This window comes from Pelobates fuscus, chromosome 11, assembly GCF_036172605.1.
Source record: "Pelobates fuscus isolate aPelFus1 chromosome 11, aPelFus1.pri, whole genome shotgun sequence".
NCBI lineage: Eukaryota > Metazoa > Chordata > Amphibia > Anura > Pelobatidae > Pelobates > Pelobates fuscus.
This window is the reverse complement of record NC_086327.1, coordinates 7,026,297-7,047,994: the sequence shown is the minus strand read 5'-3', so window position 1 is coordinate 7,047,994 and position 21,698 is coordinate 7,026,297. Positions and strand designations below refer to the sequence as shown.

Sequence of the window (21,698 nt, the reverse complement as noted above, 5' to 3'; positions counted from 1 at the left end):
ACTCAGTGAGTGTCTGCTCTCCCTGTGATAAGTATTACTCAGTGAGTGTCTGCTCTCCCTGTGATAAGTATTACTCAGTGAGTGTCTGCTCTCCCTGTGATCAGTATTACTCAGTGAGTATCTTCTCTCCCTGTGATAAGTATTACTCAGTGAGTATCTTCTCTCCCTGTGATAAGTATTACTCAGTGAGTGTCTGCTCTCCCTGTGATAAGTATTACTCAGTGAGTGTCTGCTCTCCCTGTGATAAGTATTACTCAGTGAGTGCCTGCTCCCCTAGTGATAAGTATTACTCAGTGAGTGTCTGCTCTCCCTGTGATAAGTATTACTCAGTGAGTGTTTGCTCTCCCTGTGATAAGTATTACTCAGTGAGTGTCTGCTCTCCTTGTGATAAGTATTACTCAGTGAGTGTCTGCTCTCCCTGTGATAAGTATTACTCAGTGAGTGCCTGCTCCCCTAGTGATAAGTATTACTCAGTGAGTGTCTGCTATCCCTGTGATAAGTATTACTCAGTGAGTGTCTGCTCCCCTAGTGATAAGTATTACTCAGTGAGTGTCTGCTCTCCCTGTGATAAGTATTACTCAGTGAGTATCTTCTCTCCCTGTGATAAGTATTATTCAGTGAGTGTCTGCTCTCCCTGTGATAGGTATTACTCAGTGAGTGTCTGCTATCCCTGTGATAAGTATTACTCAGTGAGTGTCTGCTCCCCTAGTGATAAGTATTACTCAGTGAGTGTCTGCTCTCCCTGTGATAAGTATTACTCAGTGAGTATCTTCTCTCCCTGTGATAAGTATTACTCAGTGAGTATCTTCTCTCCCTGTGATAAGTATTACTCAGTGAGTGTATGCTCTCCCTGTGATAAGTATTACTCAGTGAGTGTCTGCTCTCCCTGTGATAAGTATTACTCAGTGAGTATCTTCTCTCCCTGTGATAAGTATTACTCAGTGAGTGTTTGCTCTCCCTGTGATAAGTATTACTCAGTGAGTGTCTGCTCTCCCTGTGATAAGTATTACTCAGTGAGTGTCTGCTCTCCCTGTGATAGGTATTACTCAGTGAGTGTCTGCTCCCCTAGTGATAAGTATTACTCAGTGTGTGTCTGCTCTCCTTGTGATAAGTATTACTCAGTGAGTGTCTGCTCTCCCTGTCATAAGTATTACTCAGTGAGTGTCTGCTCTCCTTGTGATAAGTATTACTCAGTGAGTGTTTGCTCTCCCTGTGATAAGTATTACTCAGTGAGTGTCTGCTCTCCCTGTGATAAGTATTACTCAGTGAGTGTCTGCTCTCCCTGTGATAAGTATTACTCAGTGAGTGTCTGCTCTCCCTGTGATAAGTATTACTCAGTGAGTGTCTGCTCTCCCTATGATAAGTATTACTCAGTGAGTGTGTGCTATCCCTGTGATAAGTATTACTCAGTGAGTGTCTGCTCTCCTTGTGATAAGTATTACTCAATGAGTGTCTGCTCTCCTTGTGATAAGTATTACTCAGTGAGTGTCTGCTCTCCTTGTGATAAGTATTACTCAGTGAGTGTCTGCTCTCCCTGTGATAAGTATTACTCAGTGAGTGTCTACCCCCCCCCCCCCCCATACTGAGCAGGGAGTACTTTCTACCCCCTCTCCCCCAATACTGAGCAGAGAGGACATCTATCCCCCCCACTTTCTATCCCCTTCCCCCCACCACCATACTGTGCATGAAGTACTTTCTATTCCCCACCATGTTAAGCAGGGAGTACTTTCTACCCCCCCCCCTCCCCCCTCCATACTGAGAAAGACTTCTACCCTCCCCCCAATGTTGAGCAAAGAGTACCCACTCCCTGCTCAGCCCCAGGTGCTATGAAGTATCTACTCACTCTCAAATACTATGAGTACTGTTCTCTGCTTTGTCAGCACAAATACTGTGCAGAGAGTACCTTTTCATCCTTAACGTACTGTGTGTCAAGTACTTTCAGTCAATTCTTTAATTTGACACGATGTACTTGTTTACCAAGTACCTTCTCACCCAGAGCACTTACTGCAAAGTCTGTACATACCTGAGTACTGAGTCGCTTCTCATCCAGCCTGGGGACAGTTAGTACTTTTCCCCCACCCCCCACCCCAGGCTGCGGACAGTTAGTACTTTTTCCCCCCAGGCTGGGATCAGTTAGTACTTTCTCCCCCCAGGCTGGGATCAGTTAGTACTTTCTCCCCCCAGGCTGCAGACAATTAGTACTTTCTACCCCCATGGCCAGGGACAGTTAGTACTTTCTCCCCCCAGGCTGGGATCAGTTAGTACTTTCTCCCCCCAGGCTGGGATCAGTTAGTACTTTCTCCCCCCCAGGCTGGGATCAGTTAGTACTTTCTACCCCCCAGGCTGGGATCAGTTAGTACTTTCTACCCCCCAGGCTGGGATCAGTTAGTACATTCTACCCCCCAGGCTGGGATCAGTTAGTACTTTCTACCCCCCAGGCTGGGATCAGTTAGTACTTTCTACCCCCCAGGCTGGGATCAGTTAGTACTTTCTCCCCCCAGGCTGGGATCAGTTAGTACTTTCTCCCCCCCAGGCTGGGATCAGTTAGTACTTTCTCCCCCCAGGCTGGGATCAGTTAGTACTTTCTACCCCCAGGCTGGGATCAGTTAGTACTTTCTCCCCGCAGGCTGGGATCAGTTAGTACTTTCAACCCCCCGGGCTAGGGACAGATAGTACTCCCCCATCCCCTCCCACCCCAGGCTGGGATCAGTTAGTACATTCTCGCCCAGGCTGGGATCAGTTAGTACTTTCTACCCCCCAGGCTGGGATCAGTTAGTACTTTCAACCCCCCGGGCTAGGGACAGATAGTACTCCCCCATCCCCTCCCACCCCAGGCTGGGATCAGTTAGTACATTCTCGCCCAGGCTGGGATCAGTTAGTACTTTCTACCCCCCAGGCTGGGATCAGTTAGTACATTCTCCCCCCAGGCTGGGATCAGTTAGTACTTTCTACCCCCCCAGGCTGGGATCAGGTAGTACATTCTCCCCCCAGGCTGGGATCAGTTAGTACTTTCTACCCCCCAGGCTGGGATCAGTTAGTACATTCTACCCCCCAGGCTGGGATCAGTTAGTACTTTCTCCCCCCGAGGCTGGGATCAGTTAGTACTTTCTCCCCCCAGGCTGGGATCAGTTAGTACTTTCTCCCCCCAGGCTGGGATCAGTTAGTACTTTCTACCCCCCAGGCTGGGATCAGTTAGTACTTTCTACCCCCCAGGCTGGGATCAGTTAGTACTTTCTACCCCCAGGCTGGGATCAGTTAGTACTTTCTACCCCCAGGCTGGGATCAGTTAGTACTTTCTCCCCGCAGGCTGGGATCAGTTAGTACTTTCAACCCCCCAGGCTAGGGACAGTTAGTACTCCCCCATCCCCTCCCACCCCAGGCTGGGATCAGTTAGTACATTCTCGCCCAGGCTGGGATCAGTTAGTACTTTCTCCCCCCCAGGCTAGGATCAGGTAGTACATTCTCCCCCCAGGCTGGGATCAGTTAGTACTTTCTCCCCCCCAGGCTGGGATCAGTTAGTACATTCTCCCCCCAGGCTGGGATCAGTTAGTACTTTCTCCCCCCAGGCTGGGATCAGTTAGTACTTTCTCCCCCCCAGGCTGGGATCAGTTAGTACTTTCTCCCCCCAGGCTGGGATCAGTTAGTACTTTCTCCCCCCCAGGCTGGGATCAGTTAGTACTTTCTCCCCCCAGGCTGGGATCAGTTAGTACTTTCTCCCCCCCCAGGCTGGGATCAGTTAGTACTTTCTCCCCCCCAGGCTGGGATCAGTTAGTACTTTCTCCCCCCAGGCTGGGATCAGTTGGTACTTTCTACCCCCCAGGCTGGGATCAGTTAGTACTTTCTCCCCCCAGGCTGGGATCAGTTAGTACTTTCAACCCCCCAGGCTAGGGACAGTTAGTACTCCCCCATCCCCTCCCACCCCAGGCTGGGATCAGTTAGTACTTTCTACCCCCCAGGCTGGGATCAGTTAGTACTTTCTCCCCCCCAGGCTGGGATCAGTTAGTACATTCTCCCCCCAGGCTGGGATCAGTTAGTACTTTCTCCCCCCCCCCCCCAGGCTGGGATCAGTTAGTACTTTCTCCCCCCAGGCTGGGATCAGTTAGTACTTTCTCCCCCCCCCCAGGCTGGGATCAGTTAGTACTTTCTCCCCCCAGGCTGGGATCAGTTAGTACTTTCTCCCCCCCAGGCTGGGATCAGTTAGTACTTTCTCCCCCCAGGCTGGGATCAGTTGGTACTTTCTACCCCCCAGGCTGGGATCAGTTAGTACTTTCTCCTCCCAGGCTGGGATCAGTTAGTACTCTCCCCCCCCCCCCCCCCCAAGGCTGGGATCAGTTAGTACTTCCCCCCCCCAGGCTGGGATCAGTTAGTACTTTCTCCCCCCAGGCTAGGGACAGTTAGTACTCCCCCATCCCCTCCCACCCCAGGCTGGGATCAGTTAGTACTTTCTCCCCCCAGGCTGGGATCAGTTAGTACTTTCTCCCCCCAGGCTGGGATCAGTTAGTACTTTCTACCCCCCAGGCTGGGATCAGTTAGTACTTTCTACCCCCCAGGCTAGGGACAGTTAGTACTCCCCCATCCCCTCCCACCCCAGGCTGGGATCAGTTAGTACTTTCTACCCCCCAGGCTAGGGACAGTTAGTACTCCCCCATCCCCTCCCACCCCAGGCTGGGATCAGTTAGTACTTTCTCCCCCCAGGCTGGGATCAGTTAGTACTTTCTACCCCCCAGGCTGGGATCAGTTAGTACTTTCTCCCCCCAGGCTGGGATCAGTTAGTACTTTCTACCCCCCAGGCTGGGATCACTTAGTACTTTCTCCCCCCAGGCTGGGATCAGTTAGTACTTTCTCCCCCCAGGCTGCGGACAGTTAGTACTTTCTCCCCCCAGGCTGGGATCAGTTAGTACTTTCTACCCCCCAGGCTGGGATCAGTTAGTACTTTCTACCCCCCAGGCTAGGGACAGTTAGTACGCCCCCATCCCCTCCCACCCCAGGCTGGGATCAGTTAGTACTTTCTCCCCCCAGGCTGGGATCAGTTAGTACTTTCTCCCCCCAAGCTGGGATCATTTAGTACTTTCTCCCCCCAGGCTGGGATCAGTTAGTACTTTCTCCCCCCAGGCTGCGGACAGTTAGTACTTTCTCCCCCCAGGCTGGGATCAGTTAGTACTTTCTACCCCCCAGGCTAGGGACAGTTAGTACTCCCCCATCCCCTCCCACCCGAGGCTGGGATCAGTTAGTACTTTCTCCCCCCAGGCTGGGATCAGTTAGTACTTTCTCCCCCCAGGCTGGGATCAGTTAGTACTTTCTCCCCCCAGGCTGGGATCAGTTAGTACTTTCTACCCCCATGGCCAGGGACAGTTAGTACTTTCTTCCCCCAGGCTGGGATCATTTAGTACTTTCTCCCCCCAGGCTGGGATCAGTTAGTACTTTCTCCCCGCAGGCTGCGGACAGTTAGTACTTTCTCCCCCCAGGCTGGGATCAGTTAGTACTTTCTACCCCCAGGCTGGGATCAGGTAGTACTTTCTACCCCCCAGGCTGGGATCAGTTAGTACTTTCTACCCCCCAGGCTAGGGACAGTTAGTACTCCCCCATCACCTCCCACCCCAGGCTGGGATCAGTTAGTACTTTCTACCCCCAGGCTGGGATCAGTTAGTACTTTCTACCCCCACGGCTGGGATCAGTTAGTACTTTCTACCCCCCAAGCTGGGATCAGTTAGTACTTTCTACCCCCCAGGCTAGGGACAGTTAGTACTCCCCCATCACCTCCCACCCCAGGCTGGGATCAGTTAGTACTTTCTACCCCCAGGCTGGGATCAGTTAGTACTTTCTACCCCCAGGCTGGGATCAGTTAGTACTTTCTACCCCCCAGGCTGGGATCGGTTAGTACTTTCTACCCCCAGGCTGGGATCAGTTAGTACTTTCTACCCCCCAAAGCTGAGGACAGTAAGTGCTCCCCCCCTTGCTCAACCTGCGTATTAGTCCACAGTAACCCCAGCCAGTACCCCTTCTATGGAGTACCTGCTTTAACCCATTGTGTGCTGGGACAGGTTTATCAAACATACACGATATTCAGTGTGTCCTCCCTCCCAGCTTTGTACATACATCAGTTGTACATCAGTTAACTTAAAACTAAACTCACATTTCCCAGATGTGGACATGAGTGCGGAAAATAAATATAGAATAGATTTTACTTGCCCTTTGATTAAATAAAAAAAATTGTTCCTCATCAGGAAAGTCTGTGGGATATTAAGAAACCTTTTCTGTTTTCATTTCCTTCTGAGGCTCTCTGCAAGAACCAGTGGGGCAGACTTGCTAAACAGCGCTACAGCTTGTAGCAATCTTCCTTTACCGCTGCTGGTTTAACCCCATGAGTGCCTGAACACTGGGCCATTAACGCAGTGCAGCAATTATTTTATTTGATCGCAAGAACCAGAGATTTAATGACAGGCAGCGATTTTTATTACTATGAGAACTGGATTGCAGAATTTAGGTCAATATAGCTGAATTCAGAAAATTCTCCCAGCCAGCAATGTTTCCAACTACAATAGCCTAAAGGTTGAAATTCCCTTTGAATGCCTGACCATTCCTGCCTAGTGCAGAGAAGGGTGCGTGCGACTTCTAAACCAATAGCTGTTGGGATTTTAGTCTTTAACAAGGTTTTCATTTTATTTTTCAGAACAATAAACCCATTATTTAGGGACCTATGTGTAAAATAGTGAATTGCAGACTTTAAATTTGTTTTGCAACGCTTTACGTTTGATTTACTGTTGCAGCTCGGTTGTTAATTGACTGCAATTTTCAATTAATTTCGGATTCCCAACAATTCACTCTCCAGTGAATAACCCTGATTCTGGCACTTTGGGACCAGATTGCCATATTTTGTACCACCTTGAAGACGGTCATTAGTATTATTACATTATTATCATTAAAGCCATCATACTTTCAGCTCCAGGCCCTAATTAGCAAGGAAAACCTCCGTCTATTTTGTGCTAAATTAGAACCAATAGAATGCTGCGTACCAATTGGCGCTATGCCGCAAAATTGTTCCTATTTTTCAAGTAAAATCTGACTTGAAGGACAGACCCCCTCAACTGCTGATGCGTGCTTCTCATGGTTCCCACTTAGCCTCCAGACTTTAAAGGTGTATAACATTTTGAGGTGGCTACTTACAAAAAATAAATTGCTCTTAAGGTCACGTGGTTGAAAATAGCAGTTGTTAGAATAATAATCGAATAATCACAGTGAAGAGTTTTATTGATCGTGCAAAACATTCCACATGTTATCACCGTGAAACACTAACATATAAGATTTATTCTGTAACGATGTACAATAACCAGACCCGGGGTGGATGCAATGTATCAATATTAATGCTGTTTGCGCTGAGGTTGCGTACTATCTAGTGAGATTTACGAAGGAATTATAAAATTGAAATTTCGCAATCCATTCTACATCACGCCACTGTTCATTTTTAGTGCATTAACACTTGTTCCTCTGATGTTTATTCACTGAACAGCACTTTTTTGTGAGTGGACAGCCAACGTGCTCATTTATCCCAAATATAGCCATGGGCTACCTGTCAGTAATAACACAGGGCGATGTCGGATTTAATGTTCTCAAGGCATTTGTTGTTATAATAAATAAATCATGATACAAAGAATACAAAAACATAATCTCCTGCCTTCTGATAAATGACGTAGAATTGTGCGTGTAATGACACAGACTCACGGAACATTGCGTTGAAGAGCCAAATTCAGACTAAAATAATCAATCTGTCGCTGCAGCCGAGATGGAGAATTATCTGACTGCAGCTATTTTTTTGCTGAACTTTGGCAATCTGTTTACAATTCACGAACCTTTGTGATTGAAACCAAAATCCCACCATATGGATGTAAACCCGCAGCCATTAATCTATTAAAACATGCTATAAAACGACAACGCAGGCTGCTAAACGACTCCGTCTTGATTTCAATTTCCAGTTTAAAATGACATGAATAGCAGACAATGAGAGGGGCTGTGCCTTGAACTCCAGGACTGCTGGCCGCTATAGACGTCCTCGCTGGATTAATAGCATTCTATAAAGCAGTGATTAGTTTGTATTGCCCTCTGTTGGGGGTCTAGTTACGGAGAATTGCATGTTTTAGGACAAACTAGGTGAGTTAAAAACAAAGTTCAAACTTGGGTTTTCCAGTTTCTGCTATTTTGGTCTGAATTGTACAGTTTTTTTTATAAATGGCTTCGAAAATAGTCGTGGGATTCCGGTTGATAGATTTTTTAGGTTATATAGTGCCGCCGTATTCTCTGATCTGTTAGTCCGTGTATCTCAGCAGTCAGTCTGGAGCTAGTAAACGGGGCGTATTTACTAAGCAGTGAGTTAGCAGCTGACTTGCAAACGTTTGCTGTTATTTTGTAATAAAAGGCGCAGTTTGCTGTCCACGCCTCAAACAGCTTTATTTACTAAATAAAGTAGAATTAAAAACCGGCTGACTGTGAGAAATTCACTTTTTTACATTTATTGACTATTGAAGTGCACGTAGTGGAGAATGGAGAGTGAATTTCATTATTTATATCAAAATACCTAAACTGGAAACATAGCTTAAAGGTGTGTTTTGTTTGTTTCCCCTTTTCCAGTTAAGATATTTTGGTTTATAATTTGGAATTCCCCATAGGTCACACTTTATTTTATTTTTTTTATATTCTTTATTTTTATTCTGACATACAAGTTTGAGATGCTATGACGGCAGTAACAAGCATATGATGGACATACATTGAGATATAGCGTCATGGCATATGAGAAAATTGCACGTTTTTATGGTTATAATAGGCAGGCTGAACTGGAGATCTAAACCGATCTGAGAGAGAACAAGCTTAAAGAAAAGTAAGTTCGTGCATTAAGTATGGTATATGCTAGGTAGGAGTTAATTAAAACGTAGTAAGGAAATTATAGAACAACATGCTTTTTTGTTTTATAAACGTAGATTATAACGTGCTAGTCAGGAAACAGTAGGATTGGTCACACTTTATGAATTCACACGCCACGAGCAACATTAACTCAATGCGAGTTACGGGGAACTGAAAACCAGATTGCAAAAAGTGCTCGTTTAGAAAAAAACACTTCTCCAACTTGGCGGTAGTCACAGCTTGGCTAGTTTAGCTTGAATTGGGCTGTTTAGTTATTTAAAGTGACCCTGTCACGACAGACACAGTGAAAGGGTCACATTCAGGTAGGTACAGAAGTCGTGGTATAGCAGTAATGGACAAGTAGGTCATAACTTTGTATGTACAGAGACATAGAATGTGACGGCAGATAAGAACCATTCGGCCCATCTAGTCTGCCCAGTTTTCTAAATACTTTCATTAGTCCCTGGCCTTATCTTATAGTTAGGATAGCCTTATGCCTATCCCACGCATGCTTAAACTCCTTTACTGTGTTAACCTCTACCACTTCAGCTGGAAGGCTATTCCATGCATCCACTACCCTCTCAGTAAAGTAATACTTCCCGAAATTATTTTTAAACCTTTGCCCCTCTAATTTAAGACTATGTCCTCTTGTTGTGGTAGTTTTTCTTCTTTTAAATATAGCCCCCCATCCTTTACTGTGTTGATTCCCTTTATTTATTTAAAGGGACACTATAGTCACCAAAACAACTTTAGCCTGTTTTTGTGTATAGATCATGCCTCTGAAGCCTCGCTGCTCCATTCTCTGCCATTGAGGAGTTAAATCACTTTTGTTTCTGTTTATGCAGCCTTAGCTAAACCATCTCCTGCTCTGTATATTGAACTTGCATTACATACAGGGGGCTCCTGCATGGTCTAGCAAGCTATTAGCAAAGCAGTAGATAAGAAATTCCAAATTAAACAGAATTTGCACTAAAGGAAGTACAAACATTTGATGACTCTTTACAGGAAGTATTTAGGATTGCTGTGAAGTCACATGCAGGGAGGTGTGACTAGGGTTCATAAACAAAGTGATTTAACTCCTAAATGGCAGAGAATTGAGCATTTAGACTGCAGGGGCATGACCTATACACCAAAATGGATTCATTAAGCTAAAGTTGTTTTGGTGCCTATAGTGTCTCTTTAAATGTTTCTATCATATCCCCCCCCCCCCTGTCTTTCCTCCAAGCTATACATTTTAAGTTAATTTAACCTTTCCTGGTAAGTTTTATCCTGCAATCCATGAACCAGTTTAGTAGCCCTTCTTTGAACTCTCTCTAAGGTATCAATATCCTTCTGAAGATACGGTCTCCAGTACTGCGTACAATACTCCAAGTGAGGTCTCACCAGTGTTCTGTACAATACTCCAATGTATTTAGAAATTTATTTTCTAACTGTTTGACGGCACCATGACAGACATGTTAGTACTGCCAGGCACATTGTAAATCAGCGCGCTATCCCACCGCTGCTCAAAGACATCAAAATGGGAGCCATGTTTTTCCTGCCCTTCAAGAATCTCATATGCATATTTCTAACCCCTTCCACAGGCTCTCTCATAGCTTTCTTGCTAACCCCTGAGAATAATGGGGGACGCTGCGCAGCACACTGGCTTGTTTTAACGCGTGCTTGGTTTGCCAGATCGCCATGTCTATGCCGGTTGCTTGTGAATTCGACATTCTGTAGGGCAGGGTCTGAAAGTCCAGTGGAATTAATGAGCTCCCCATGGAAATCAATGAGTTAATCAGAGCTGCGATTGCAAAGGAACCTCTATAATAAATTAATTGATTTCACAGTAGGTGCTCTAATCCCATCTGTTGCCTGGCAACAGTTCTGCGTGCAGCCATTTCTATAGTTTTGGTTCATGTCAGTGGGATATGCTTGCCATTCCTACTGAGAACAATGAGTGTCCAGGATAGGCTGAAATTATTTTAGCCACATCCTGCCCTAGGTATTGCTCACGGTATAAGTTGCAAATCCGGGTGATGCATAGTGTGCAGTGGTGGTTATGGTGCCCAGAGTGCCCCCCATAAGTAAGTAGTCAAATCATTTTAGAACATATTGATTTTAGACGAGCGGTCCGCCGGGGCTTTGCTCCCTGCCTCCACTACTGCAGTCTGATAGCTAGCAGCTTCTGTTAGTTCTCCTGAGTTCGTCTCTGCAGTACAGGACCAGCAAATTGGCTGTGGCAGCTGAAGTAGTAGAGGCAGGGAGTGGAGCCCAGGGGGCCAAAGGTAAGAAGTCAACCCAATTGACTGCTTACAAAGAGGGGTGCGCCCGGGCACGGCTGTCATCATAACCAGTACAAAGCACTGTTGTGGTTATGGTTCTTTGAGCGTTCCTTTAAATCGTGGTGTGGGGGTTTGTATTGTTTTTTTTTCTGTCTCTCTCTAAAATATTAACAGGGTTATTCACTACAAATACCAAGATACTAGAATTGTAAGAAAAGTAAGCCATGCTTCCAATTGAGCTATTTTGGTGTAAAATTAAACATCTAAAATGTAAAAGTTTCAGGCAAGCACTGGGCTCAATAGCAGGCAGATTTATTGGAGCACCACGTGTACAGCAGCAACCTATCGAACAACAAGCGTCTTATTAACAGTAATTATCTCTTAACTCAAATTTCTGATTGTCGCGGGAGTGGGTAATACAGGATGGCGCCAAAAATATGTTTAAAAACCAGTAGGACGCAAAGATTCATAACTCTCATCGAAATAATGAGCAACGCCTACCATATTGGACAAGCGTGAGACTACGCAACAGCGTGTAGACCCACAATTCCCACTCCATCTCACGCATGCGCAAAACCACCTACCAATGTGATGACATGTCACACGAACACAGAGCGCACGCGCTTGTCTCCACGCAGTGACATCAGGACAGGCAGAAGAGTGTTTCCTAGGTAACAAGAGCATACAAATGTTGCCAAGGAAACCAAATACCCGCTCCGTAAAACAACCGAAAGGATAGCAAGAACAAACGCTACTCTAAATCCAATTAATACATTTTAAAGCGAGACATTTATCTAAAGGCTACAATTAAACAGAAAAATAATAATAAATAATAATGAATACCTGTTATCATAAAAAGGAGCAAACCAATAAAATATCAATCTATCGGATATTATTAAAAAATTATTTATGGTAACTATTAAAATAAAGAATATATAAAAAAAAATAATTGGTTAATATAACACCTGAAAATATATGAAGTCTGACCTCCTTAGACAGGGGGGAAAAAACGACATAATAAAATGGACTGCTATCAAATAATATTAAAGTACTAAATCAAACAGAACTCTTGATCTACTCGAATTTTTCCAACTTGGTCATTTTGCCAAATATCTAAAATTGACTCTGAAATCGAATTCACACTTTATTGAATGAACCCCTTAATGCTGACCTTTTCCTGCTCCAGTTGTGTGATTACTCTCAGAATTTGCAGTTTTTAGTTAATAAGGTTTGGCAGGGCAGTGTGGAAGGATAATTAATATAAATTGATGTTATAACTGAATAATCAGACACTCTAAGCCACGTAACGGCCACAGCGTGATGTCCTATGCTGGGGGGCGGGGGGTAGGTCGGCGTTAATCTGTTGGTTCAGGGCCCCCCATCCTTGGCAGGATTCGTAATTAGGAATCTACACTCACACGTTATCAATGTCAGTTTTGTCCAACCTATATTGGCAGAAAGCACCGGACTAAGCGGCCTCCAGCGTTCTGTCACTGCCGTTCCGGTTGGATGAAATTGGCATTTATAATGTGTTAGTGTAAATTTCACGTGATTAATGCATCTTGAAGGTGTCTGGGTTATGTAAAAAGAGCTGGATTTTTGTCAAACTGCTCTCAAACAGCTGTACAGGGAACCAGGAACAATTTCCAGTGACCTCAGGAACCATAACCGATAACTACTACATTTTACTGTAATGATACAATGAGCTGTAATGATACAATAAGCTGTAATGATACACTGAGCTGTAATAATACAATGAGCTGTAATAATACACTGAGCTATAATAATACAATGAGCTGTAATAATACACTGAGCTGTAATAATACACTGAGCTGTAATAATACACTGAGCTGTAATGATACAATGAGTTGTAATGATACAATGAGCTGTAATGATACAATGTTTGAGCAGGGTCCTATCGTTCCTGAATCTTTTTTTTGTAATTGTCCTATTTATAGTTAAATCCCCCGTCTCATAATATTGTAAAGCGCTACGGAATCTGCTGATGCTATATAAATGGCAATAATAATAATAATAATGATACAATAAGTTTTAATAATACATTGAGCTGTAATAATACAATAAGCTGCAGTTAAACACTGAGTTGTAATAATACAATGAGCTGTAATGATACACTGAGCTGTAATTATACAATAAGCTTTAGTAATAGAGCTGTAATGATACAATAAGCTTTAATAATACAATGAGGTGTAATGATACGAGCTGCAGTAATACACAGAGTTGTAATGATACAATAAGCTGCAGTTAAACACTGAGCTGTAATAAACAATAATCTGTAATAATACAATGAGCTGTAATGCAATCCTTGTCAGGGGCGGATCCAGAACCGAATCTCGCGAGGGGCACTTGTAGATTATTTAAATAAACATTCCGGGCACAATAACCACTACAGCACACTGTAGTGGTTATGGTGCCAGGAGTGCCGTGGTGCCCCCCCAGGATAAGTAGTCAAACTGTTTAAGAACAGTTTGACAACCTACCTGGGGTCTGCCGGGATAGGGGCTTTAGTAGGGGACAGGGGCAGTTGTGTGTGTGAGGGGTGCAAAGTGTGTGGTGCAGTGTGTGTACGGGGGTGCATTGTGTTTGTGATGGATGTAGTGTGTGTGTGTGCGGGATGCACCTGTGTGTTTGACGGGTGCAGTGTGTGCATGAGGGGTGCAGTGTGTGCGTGAGGGGTACAGTGTGTGTGTGTGTGTGGAAGGCAGTGTGTATGGGGGGGGCATTGTGTGTGTATTGAGGTGGGCAGTGTGTGTGTGTGTATTATTATTATTGAATGAACCCCTTATAGTTAAATCCCCCCTCTCATAATATTGTAAAGCGCTACGGAATCTGTTGACGCTATGTAAATGGCAATAATAATTATACAATAAGTTTTAATAATACATTGAGCTGTAATAATACAATAAGCTGTAATGATACAATGAGCTGTAATACTACAATGAGCTGTAATGATGCAATAAGCTGTAATGATGCAATAAGCTGTAATGATGCAATAAGCTACAGTAATACACTTTTTTTGTATTTAATTCTATTTAAAGGGACACTATAGTCACCCAGACCACTTCAGCTCAATGAAGTGGTCTGGATGCAAGGACCCCCAGGTTTTAACCCTGCAGCTGTAAATGCTATGTTTACATTGCAGGGTTAATCCAACCTCTAGTGGCTGTCTTCCTGACAGCCGCTAGAGGCAAAATTCACATTGAGGACGCAGAACCTCCATAGCAAAGCATTGAGAAATGCTTTCCTAAGGACTGTGTGAATGTGCGCATGCGCATTTGGCTCCACTCGGGAGCTGACGTCGGCGGGGGAGGAGAGGTCACCAGCGCCGAGGGAGCCCCGCGCTGGATTAAGGTAAACTGCTGAAGGGGTTTTAACCCCTTCAGCGCCAAGGGAGGGGGACCCTGAGGGTGGGGGCACCCTCAGGGCACTATAGTGTCAGGAAAACAGGTTTGTTTTCCTGACACTATAGTGATCCTTTAAATAAAGTGTGCTTTTCTTGCCATCATGTTAGCAGAACATTTATTCCAAATAATCTTCCTGAAGCCAGGGTTATTTTTTTGTGTCAGACAATGTATGGCGAATGTGGCAAAAATAAATGGTTAGAAATTCTAATAGCTATTCTGCCCCTTTTATACATAATTCCATACAGGGAACATTGTCTACTCTTTTTATTATATTGTTCATTAATTAGCACAAATAATAATTATAATACAATATATAATATGTGTGCATTGCATTATGGGATCACTTAGATATAGGTCATTTCTACTAGTAAGTTATAGTCAATAAACTCACAGCTGGAATAATTATTTGCAAATATAAAACTGACACATTCCCTATTCATTCATTCCTTTTCTTTAATAATTTAAAATCAATAAATTAGCAGTCAGTTAGAATATGAGATACAATGAATGGACGTGAATTGGGGAGTGTTAACACCAGAGAATAATATAAAAATACTAACTAGCTGGCTGACATTTTATTGAAATCACAACAAAGCCCACACATTCTAATTGCTCTAGCACTGTGAGTCCTGCGCCAGTTAACAAGATATTCCAGGACGGGGCTTGCTCCCCCAGAAATGAAACCTACCGGAGAGTGGACTTTTAGCATAAATCCCGCTGCATTTGTTTCTACAGCTGTCTGACCACTTCCTTATGTAGGAAGGAGACGTCAGCGTAGTGCCAGGGGTCAGGTATTATATGCAGTTTATTTATTTACTCGGCAGAAAGTTGGCAACATGCGCAGCACCATGCAGAAGCCAACTCAGATCTGCAAATTGCTTATATTGACCGCAACATCAAAGAGGAACCATCGCCAATGTGTAAATTAACACCATTGGATAAAACATTAAAAACCTTTATTTCTTTTCAATGTACAGTAAATATTCCAGTTCATTCCTGGCACAGCCTGGCACAGCCTGGCACACATTGCATTGGGGGAGGAAAATATCGAAGGAATTGTATCAAGTATGTTGCATTCATTTTCACTTTTGCGCCAGTTTTCCTCATTATTCAATCTATTACACGGTTACTCCACCTCTATACATTAAGGACATTTTTTTCCTGTATTTTCTGTACTGCGTTAAAATAATTCCCGTTTCCTTCACTTTTTATTTTTATTGCGCCATTTAAAAAAAAAAACTATTATTTATTTATTAAATTTCCTGATTTATTTTACCATTGATTACATTTACAAAGGAAGATAAATGATTAATATTACAAAAAAAAAAAGTTTTAAAAAGCACATGAACAAAATAAAAAAGCCGTGTTCACAATGGGAAGGATCCGTTCGTTGTTTAACATAAAGGAATGCCACGAACGCTGTTTATCTGTCACAGAAAACCGTCACTCTGCAAATGGTAGAAATATTGTTGGAAGAAAGGCGCATTCTTGCATTTGGTTTTGTTTTGTTATTTAGATATATTGACAAAAAATAAATAAAAACACAGGACAGAACTATTGAGAAGTCGCACACAGGAAACAATGTGGCGCTGATGAAGGAAAATTGTGGTGCTTACAGAACATGCAACAACATTTTGGCATGAAAACAGCGGTGCAGCTTTTTATACCTCAATACATTACCTAAATGCATTAAAGGGTCACTCGGACACCATCACAACTTTAGTGCATGGACTCATAGCCGTACTGTGTTTTTCTCCCATTGGTTTTGCTTTCAGCAGTAACCCCGCCCACATATCCACATCTTTCTGATTGGAAGGTACCCAGTGGGGCACAGCCAAAGAAAGATTAGAGTGAGCTGATTTGTTGAGATGGCTCCACAGCCAATTTTCTCATCTGCATAGTATATCACAGCCATGCTATGGGGAAAGAGGGCAGATAATAAGAGGCATGTGATTGGTCAGGTCTGCAGCTCACACATTGGCTGAGCTGAGTACACACAGAGTATGTCTGATAAGGAAGGTGCTTTGTGAAAAGAGGAGGAGGAGCTAAGGGGGCGGAGTTACACTGCATAGAATCTGCAGTTTGAAACTTTATATATTAGAATTAAAAAAAAAAATTTACATTTACAAAAAAAATGTTTAGGAAATACAACGTGGATGTGAGGCCAAATAGGAAAAAAGTACCAAATGTATTTCAGTTGTGTTGGTCGCCAGAATATGTCTGGACTATCTCCGAAAGGGGTCCTCTGGGTTATTTTTATCAACTATTCGTAAAAAGAATTATGTGGCAGCTTATAGACTATATAACGTTGCACTCGGTCACAATTAATAGTGCTTTTTTTTAATTATATATATATAAACACATATAGCAGCTTGGCACTCTCCTTGCAAATTTAAAAATATATATCTTGCCTGGGTGATACCTGCGTTCAATATATAAGTAAATAAAGTAGGGGGTGCACTCACAGGTCTTGTGTTAGAAAATACGTGATTTAATGGTACGAAAAAATTTCAATTACATCATATTTTCTAACACAAGACCTGTGAGTGCACCCCCTACTTTATTTACACATATATATATATTAAACCCTAATGCTCCAATTGGTTTGTTAAAGGGAAGCTTTGAGCCATGCAGTATCTCCTCTCTGGGTATTTAACTCTTTGTTGTCCGCAGAGCCCGCAGCTGATTGCTTTGTCTTTCTCGGTGAAGGGTTAAATGGCAGCCTGGACTTCCTGCCAGGGAGACGCTCTGCGTGTAGATTGAGAGATAAGGAAACCCCTTCATGTAATGCCAGGTGAATTCTATCCCTGGGGCTGAGGCCTTGTCTTACAGTCTCCCTGCGCACTAAGAACGCTGTCTGTACTTGAATCCGAAGATTTGTGTAATTTATGGCTTTATTTACTAAACAGCAAATTATATTGAATTGAGATAAAAACTGGTAAAATTACGGCTACAGCAGCCACGCTGTGACTGTAGCGATGTTGGCGAATAATTCCAAAGTGAGATTTTGCCGGAATTTTGCTATTTTAATGTTCGATTCACTGCAATTTGTTGTTAAGTGAATGTACCCATCAGAGACACGCTCTCCCGGCTTTAAAACTGCAAATTATTCTCTCAGACAGCAGCCGTAGACATCGAGACTTGCTGCAAATTACAATATCCCCAGGCCTTTCAGTCCTCGCATACCAGCTCCCGCTACACATATCCCGGCAGGCATTCTGCGCTAGACGCTGCCAATTCTCACTGACTGACCCCCATCAGATTGGCGGAGACTCCAAGTCCACTGGGTTTAATTTAACTGCAATCGGATCTTGTTACAAAGCGAACGGTACTGAACAAATCCGATCTGATGAAACTGTAATTACGGCTGAAATGAGTCACCGAAAATTGATTAAATGGAAATTCAAGCCCACAAATAACCAAGGCTTAATTATTTTAAAAACATGTCCTCTCCCAGCCTTCATTGTTTGAGACGGGATGTATTGTAATAAATGGTATTTGGAGAAAAAAATATATATTTCTACCATGCTCCCAAGATGCCGTGCAGCAGTATGCAAATGAAAGTGTAAATGAGTGTCAGATAATATCCCAGCTCACATTGCTATGGATACAAACTGTTGTGTTATAAACATCGTTTACATTGACCCCAGCCATATAACATGCGTCTGCTACGATTATTGCTCTGGAGCTCTGTTATACACTCAGACACATTACTGGGAGTATTATTGCTCTGGAGCTCTGTTACACACTCAGACACATTACAGGGAGTATTATTGCTGTGGAGCTCTGTTATACACACAGACTTATTACTGGGAGTATTATTTCTGTGGAGCTCTGTTATACACTCAGACACATTACTGGGAGTGTTATTGCTGTGGAGCTCTGTTATACACTCAGACACATTACAGGGAGTATTATTGCTGTGGAGCTCTGTTATACACACAGACACATTACTGGGAGTGTTATTGCTGTGGAGCTCTGTTATACACTCAGACACATTACTGGGAGTATTATTGCTGTGGAGCTCTGTTATATGTGTCTGAATGTATAACAGAGCTCCACAGCAGTAATACTCACAGTAATGTGTCTGAGTGTATAACAGAGCTCCACAGCAATAATACTCCCAGTAATCTGTCTGAGTGTATAACAGAGCTCCACAGCAATAACACTCCCAGTAATGTGTCTGAGTGTATAACAGAGCTCCACAGCAATAATACTCCCAGTAATGTGTCTGAGTGTATAACAGAGCTCCACAGAAATAATACTCCCAGTAATAAGTCTGTGTGTATAACAGAGCTCCACAGCAATAATACTCTCAGTAATGTGTCTGAGTGTATAACAGAGCTCCACGGCAATAATACTCTCAGTAATGTGTCTTTAAACTACAATAAATATCACATCCCCCACTCACACCTAGAACAGTCCTTGCCACATCCCCAATTAGAACAGCCCCAATTACACACACAGAGAGTCTGGGAAGTGGACAATGACACACAGAGGAGCTTTGGACGATTACTCACACACAGAGGAGCTGGGGACGATGACATACTGAGGGGCTGGGGAACGGGAGAATGGCACCCAGAGGGGCTGGGGAAGGAAAAAAAGAGATACAAAGGGGCTGGGGCGGGACGGGGGGGGACACAAAAGAGGGGTGTAAGACAAAAAGAGGGGAAAGATGCACTTAAAGAGGTTAAACATTCAAATATTGGGGAACGTAACATAGATGGGGTAAGAAAATCCAAAGGGCCTTGCACCAGCCCTGTGTGCAGCCTTGAGTGTGTGTGACCACTTTTTTGGGACAATTGTCTGGTGTCCACACACTGTCCCATCAGATCATGAACCGTTGAGACGTCTGGCATTAGCAACTGACTTTTATATTTTATTTAACTGCGATCTACGTAACATTTTTCTTTAAAAAAAAAAAATGTGTATAAAAAGTGCTGTTTTTAACTATCAGATATTCCTGATTGTCAGAGATCCTTGGCAGCAGTGAGCAGAGGCTGGACAGATCTGGAAAAATAAAAAATCTTACCTTGCAAAATCTTTAACCTTGGGAGACCTTTCACCCCGTGCACACATCCTGCTCTGTAATGTATGGAAAAGAAACAAAAACTAATAGACTAGGGCCAAATGTTTGCTTTTTAAAAAAACGTTTAGTTTCTTTGAAAAAAAAGCGGTGTGCCTGAATCACAGATGTCCTCTGGATAATAAATTCAAAACCTGAATGACTAAAAATCAATAAATCCTGTTCCTTTCCCCTCGCCGCCGCCGCCGCTCCTCACTTCCACAACCAGGAAGTGGCCAGGATGCTCCAGCCAATCCTGAGCCTCCAATTTATTTTTCCTCTCAGAGAATTGGATTTTTCTAGTAATTATTATTATTATTTTATTATTTCGATAGCGCCAGCAAATTCCGTAGCTCTGTACAATGGGATCACAAAATAATTATTTTTTTTTTTCATTGTGTCTCAATATTCTTTGCATTCATAAATAAAGGTCAGTTGTTTATAAATACTGTTTTCGTTGTTTTATTGCAGTTTCTGAATCAGTATTTAATTAATATTTACAGTGACGGGTAATATATAGAAAAAGTGCTAATAGGTGCAGGCAAGCCAATCAAAATGGGAGCACTCCCTGGATCTCTCCAGAAACTAATACAAAGAGTAGCCAAAGTTAAAATATAATAAAGGGGAAGTTACCCCGGAAACGTTGGCAGCCTAGTGTGATCTAAAGAACTTCAGCATCCAGAGAACGGCGGACTGTGGAGGAATTCCCTACTTTTGCCGACCCCTTGTCTGTGGTATCCTGAACTTTCCACTCGTGGCTGATATCACTGGGGATTCAGCCTATTTGAGTCCCAAAGTGCATTTGCACATATTGATTCCACTCCATTGTGCCCCTTGAAAAAGACCTTTGTTGGTCGAAACGTTGCGTTGCATTTTGTTACATTAAAGCTGCATACGGCTTGAATTTGGAGTGCCTGTGATCTTTTCTTCTTTGTATATTGTCCTGGGATTGCTGGTCCTGATCTGGAGCACCCTTGGCCGTTTGGATTGAGTGCGGTTCCCACTATCTAGTCTGCCTGATTTTGTGAGTGTCCCATTTGTTTGTTTTTACTATATTTGTTAATTACGATTCACACTATGATCTCTTATTCTTATGTACGTTTGGAAACTATACTCACCTTGTACCCTGTGAACGTGGCGCCCTGTATTGTATTTTAACTTTGGTTAGATGCTACTCTTTGTATTTAATTAATATTTGTCTAATACGGCGATAGTGAAAATAAGCGACGCACAGGAGATTGCGTGGAATGAATGTGATAATAGTCACATTACTGGGTACAGCGTGATAATGGAAACCCTGCAATGAGAATTGGCACTGCCGCCCAGGGTGTTAAGGGGGATACATGCAGTCAGTAATACCCCCTGCCAGCCGAGATAGAGCTCCGAGGGGTTAGCTGGGGTCACAGGCTCTGGAGGAGAACACTCCAAGCTGGAAGATGACAGCGTGCAGTGACCTCTGCTGGACAGTTTTGCAAACTGCTTAAAGGGACGTTCTTCAGGATAGCTCATGGTATTAATTATGGTGTATTATTATGATTATTACTGGTATTTGGATAGCGCCAGCATATTCTGCAGAGCTGTACAACCAGGGGAAATAGGCAGCACAGTATAGACAAATTGAAACGGATAAAGGATTGTGCCTGTGAGGTGAGATCTAGGATTTTCAGCACTTTCTATGCAAAGTAGGAAGCTAGATATCTTGTGAGCTTGCAATCTAAATGAAGACTTTGGGTGATGTCTCTCTTTTTTCCCCCAAACCATTGTAGACCAATTTAACACAAACCAGAGCTCTCCCACAACCAAGGGTTTAGCATCTCTGTTACTAGGCTTGAGTGCAGACGTGCGTATGTATTTGTGCATATGTGTATATTTTGTGTGTGTGTGTATATTTTGTGTGTGTGTGTGTATTTTGTGTGTGTGTGTGTATTGTGTGTTTGTGTGTGTGTATTTTGTGCATGTGTGTATTTATATGAGTGTGTATTTATATGAGTGTGTATTTTTGTGCATGTGTATTTTTGTGTGTAATATTTTCCCCTTATTTTGAATGTTTAA

The 21,698-nt window shown here is 43.2% G+C and overlaps 1 protein-coding gene across 1 annotated transcript in view; it reads left to right on the top strand.

Annotated features, from left to right (window-relative positions):
• NBL1 (NBL1, DAN family BMP antagonist) overlaps window positions 1-21,698 on the top strand; it is a 34,196-nt gene that overhangs the window by 7,527 nt on the left and 4,971 nt on the right. The window lies entirely within an intron of this gene.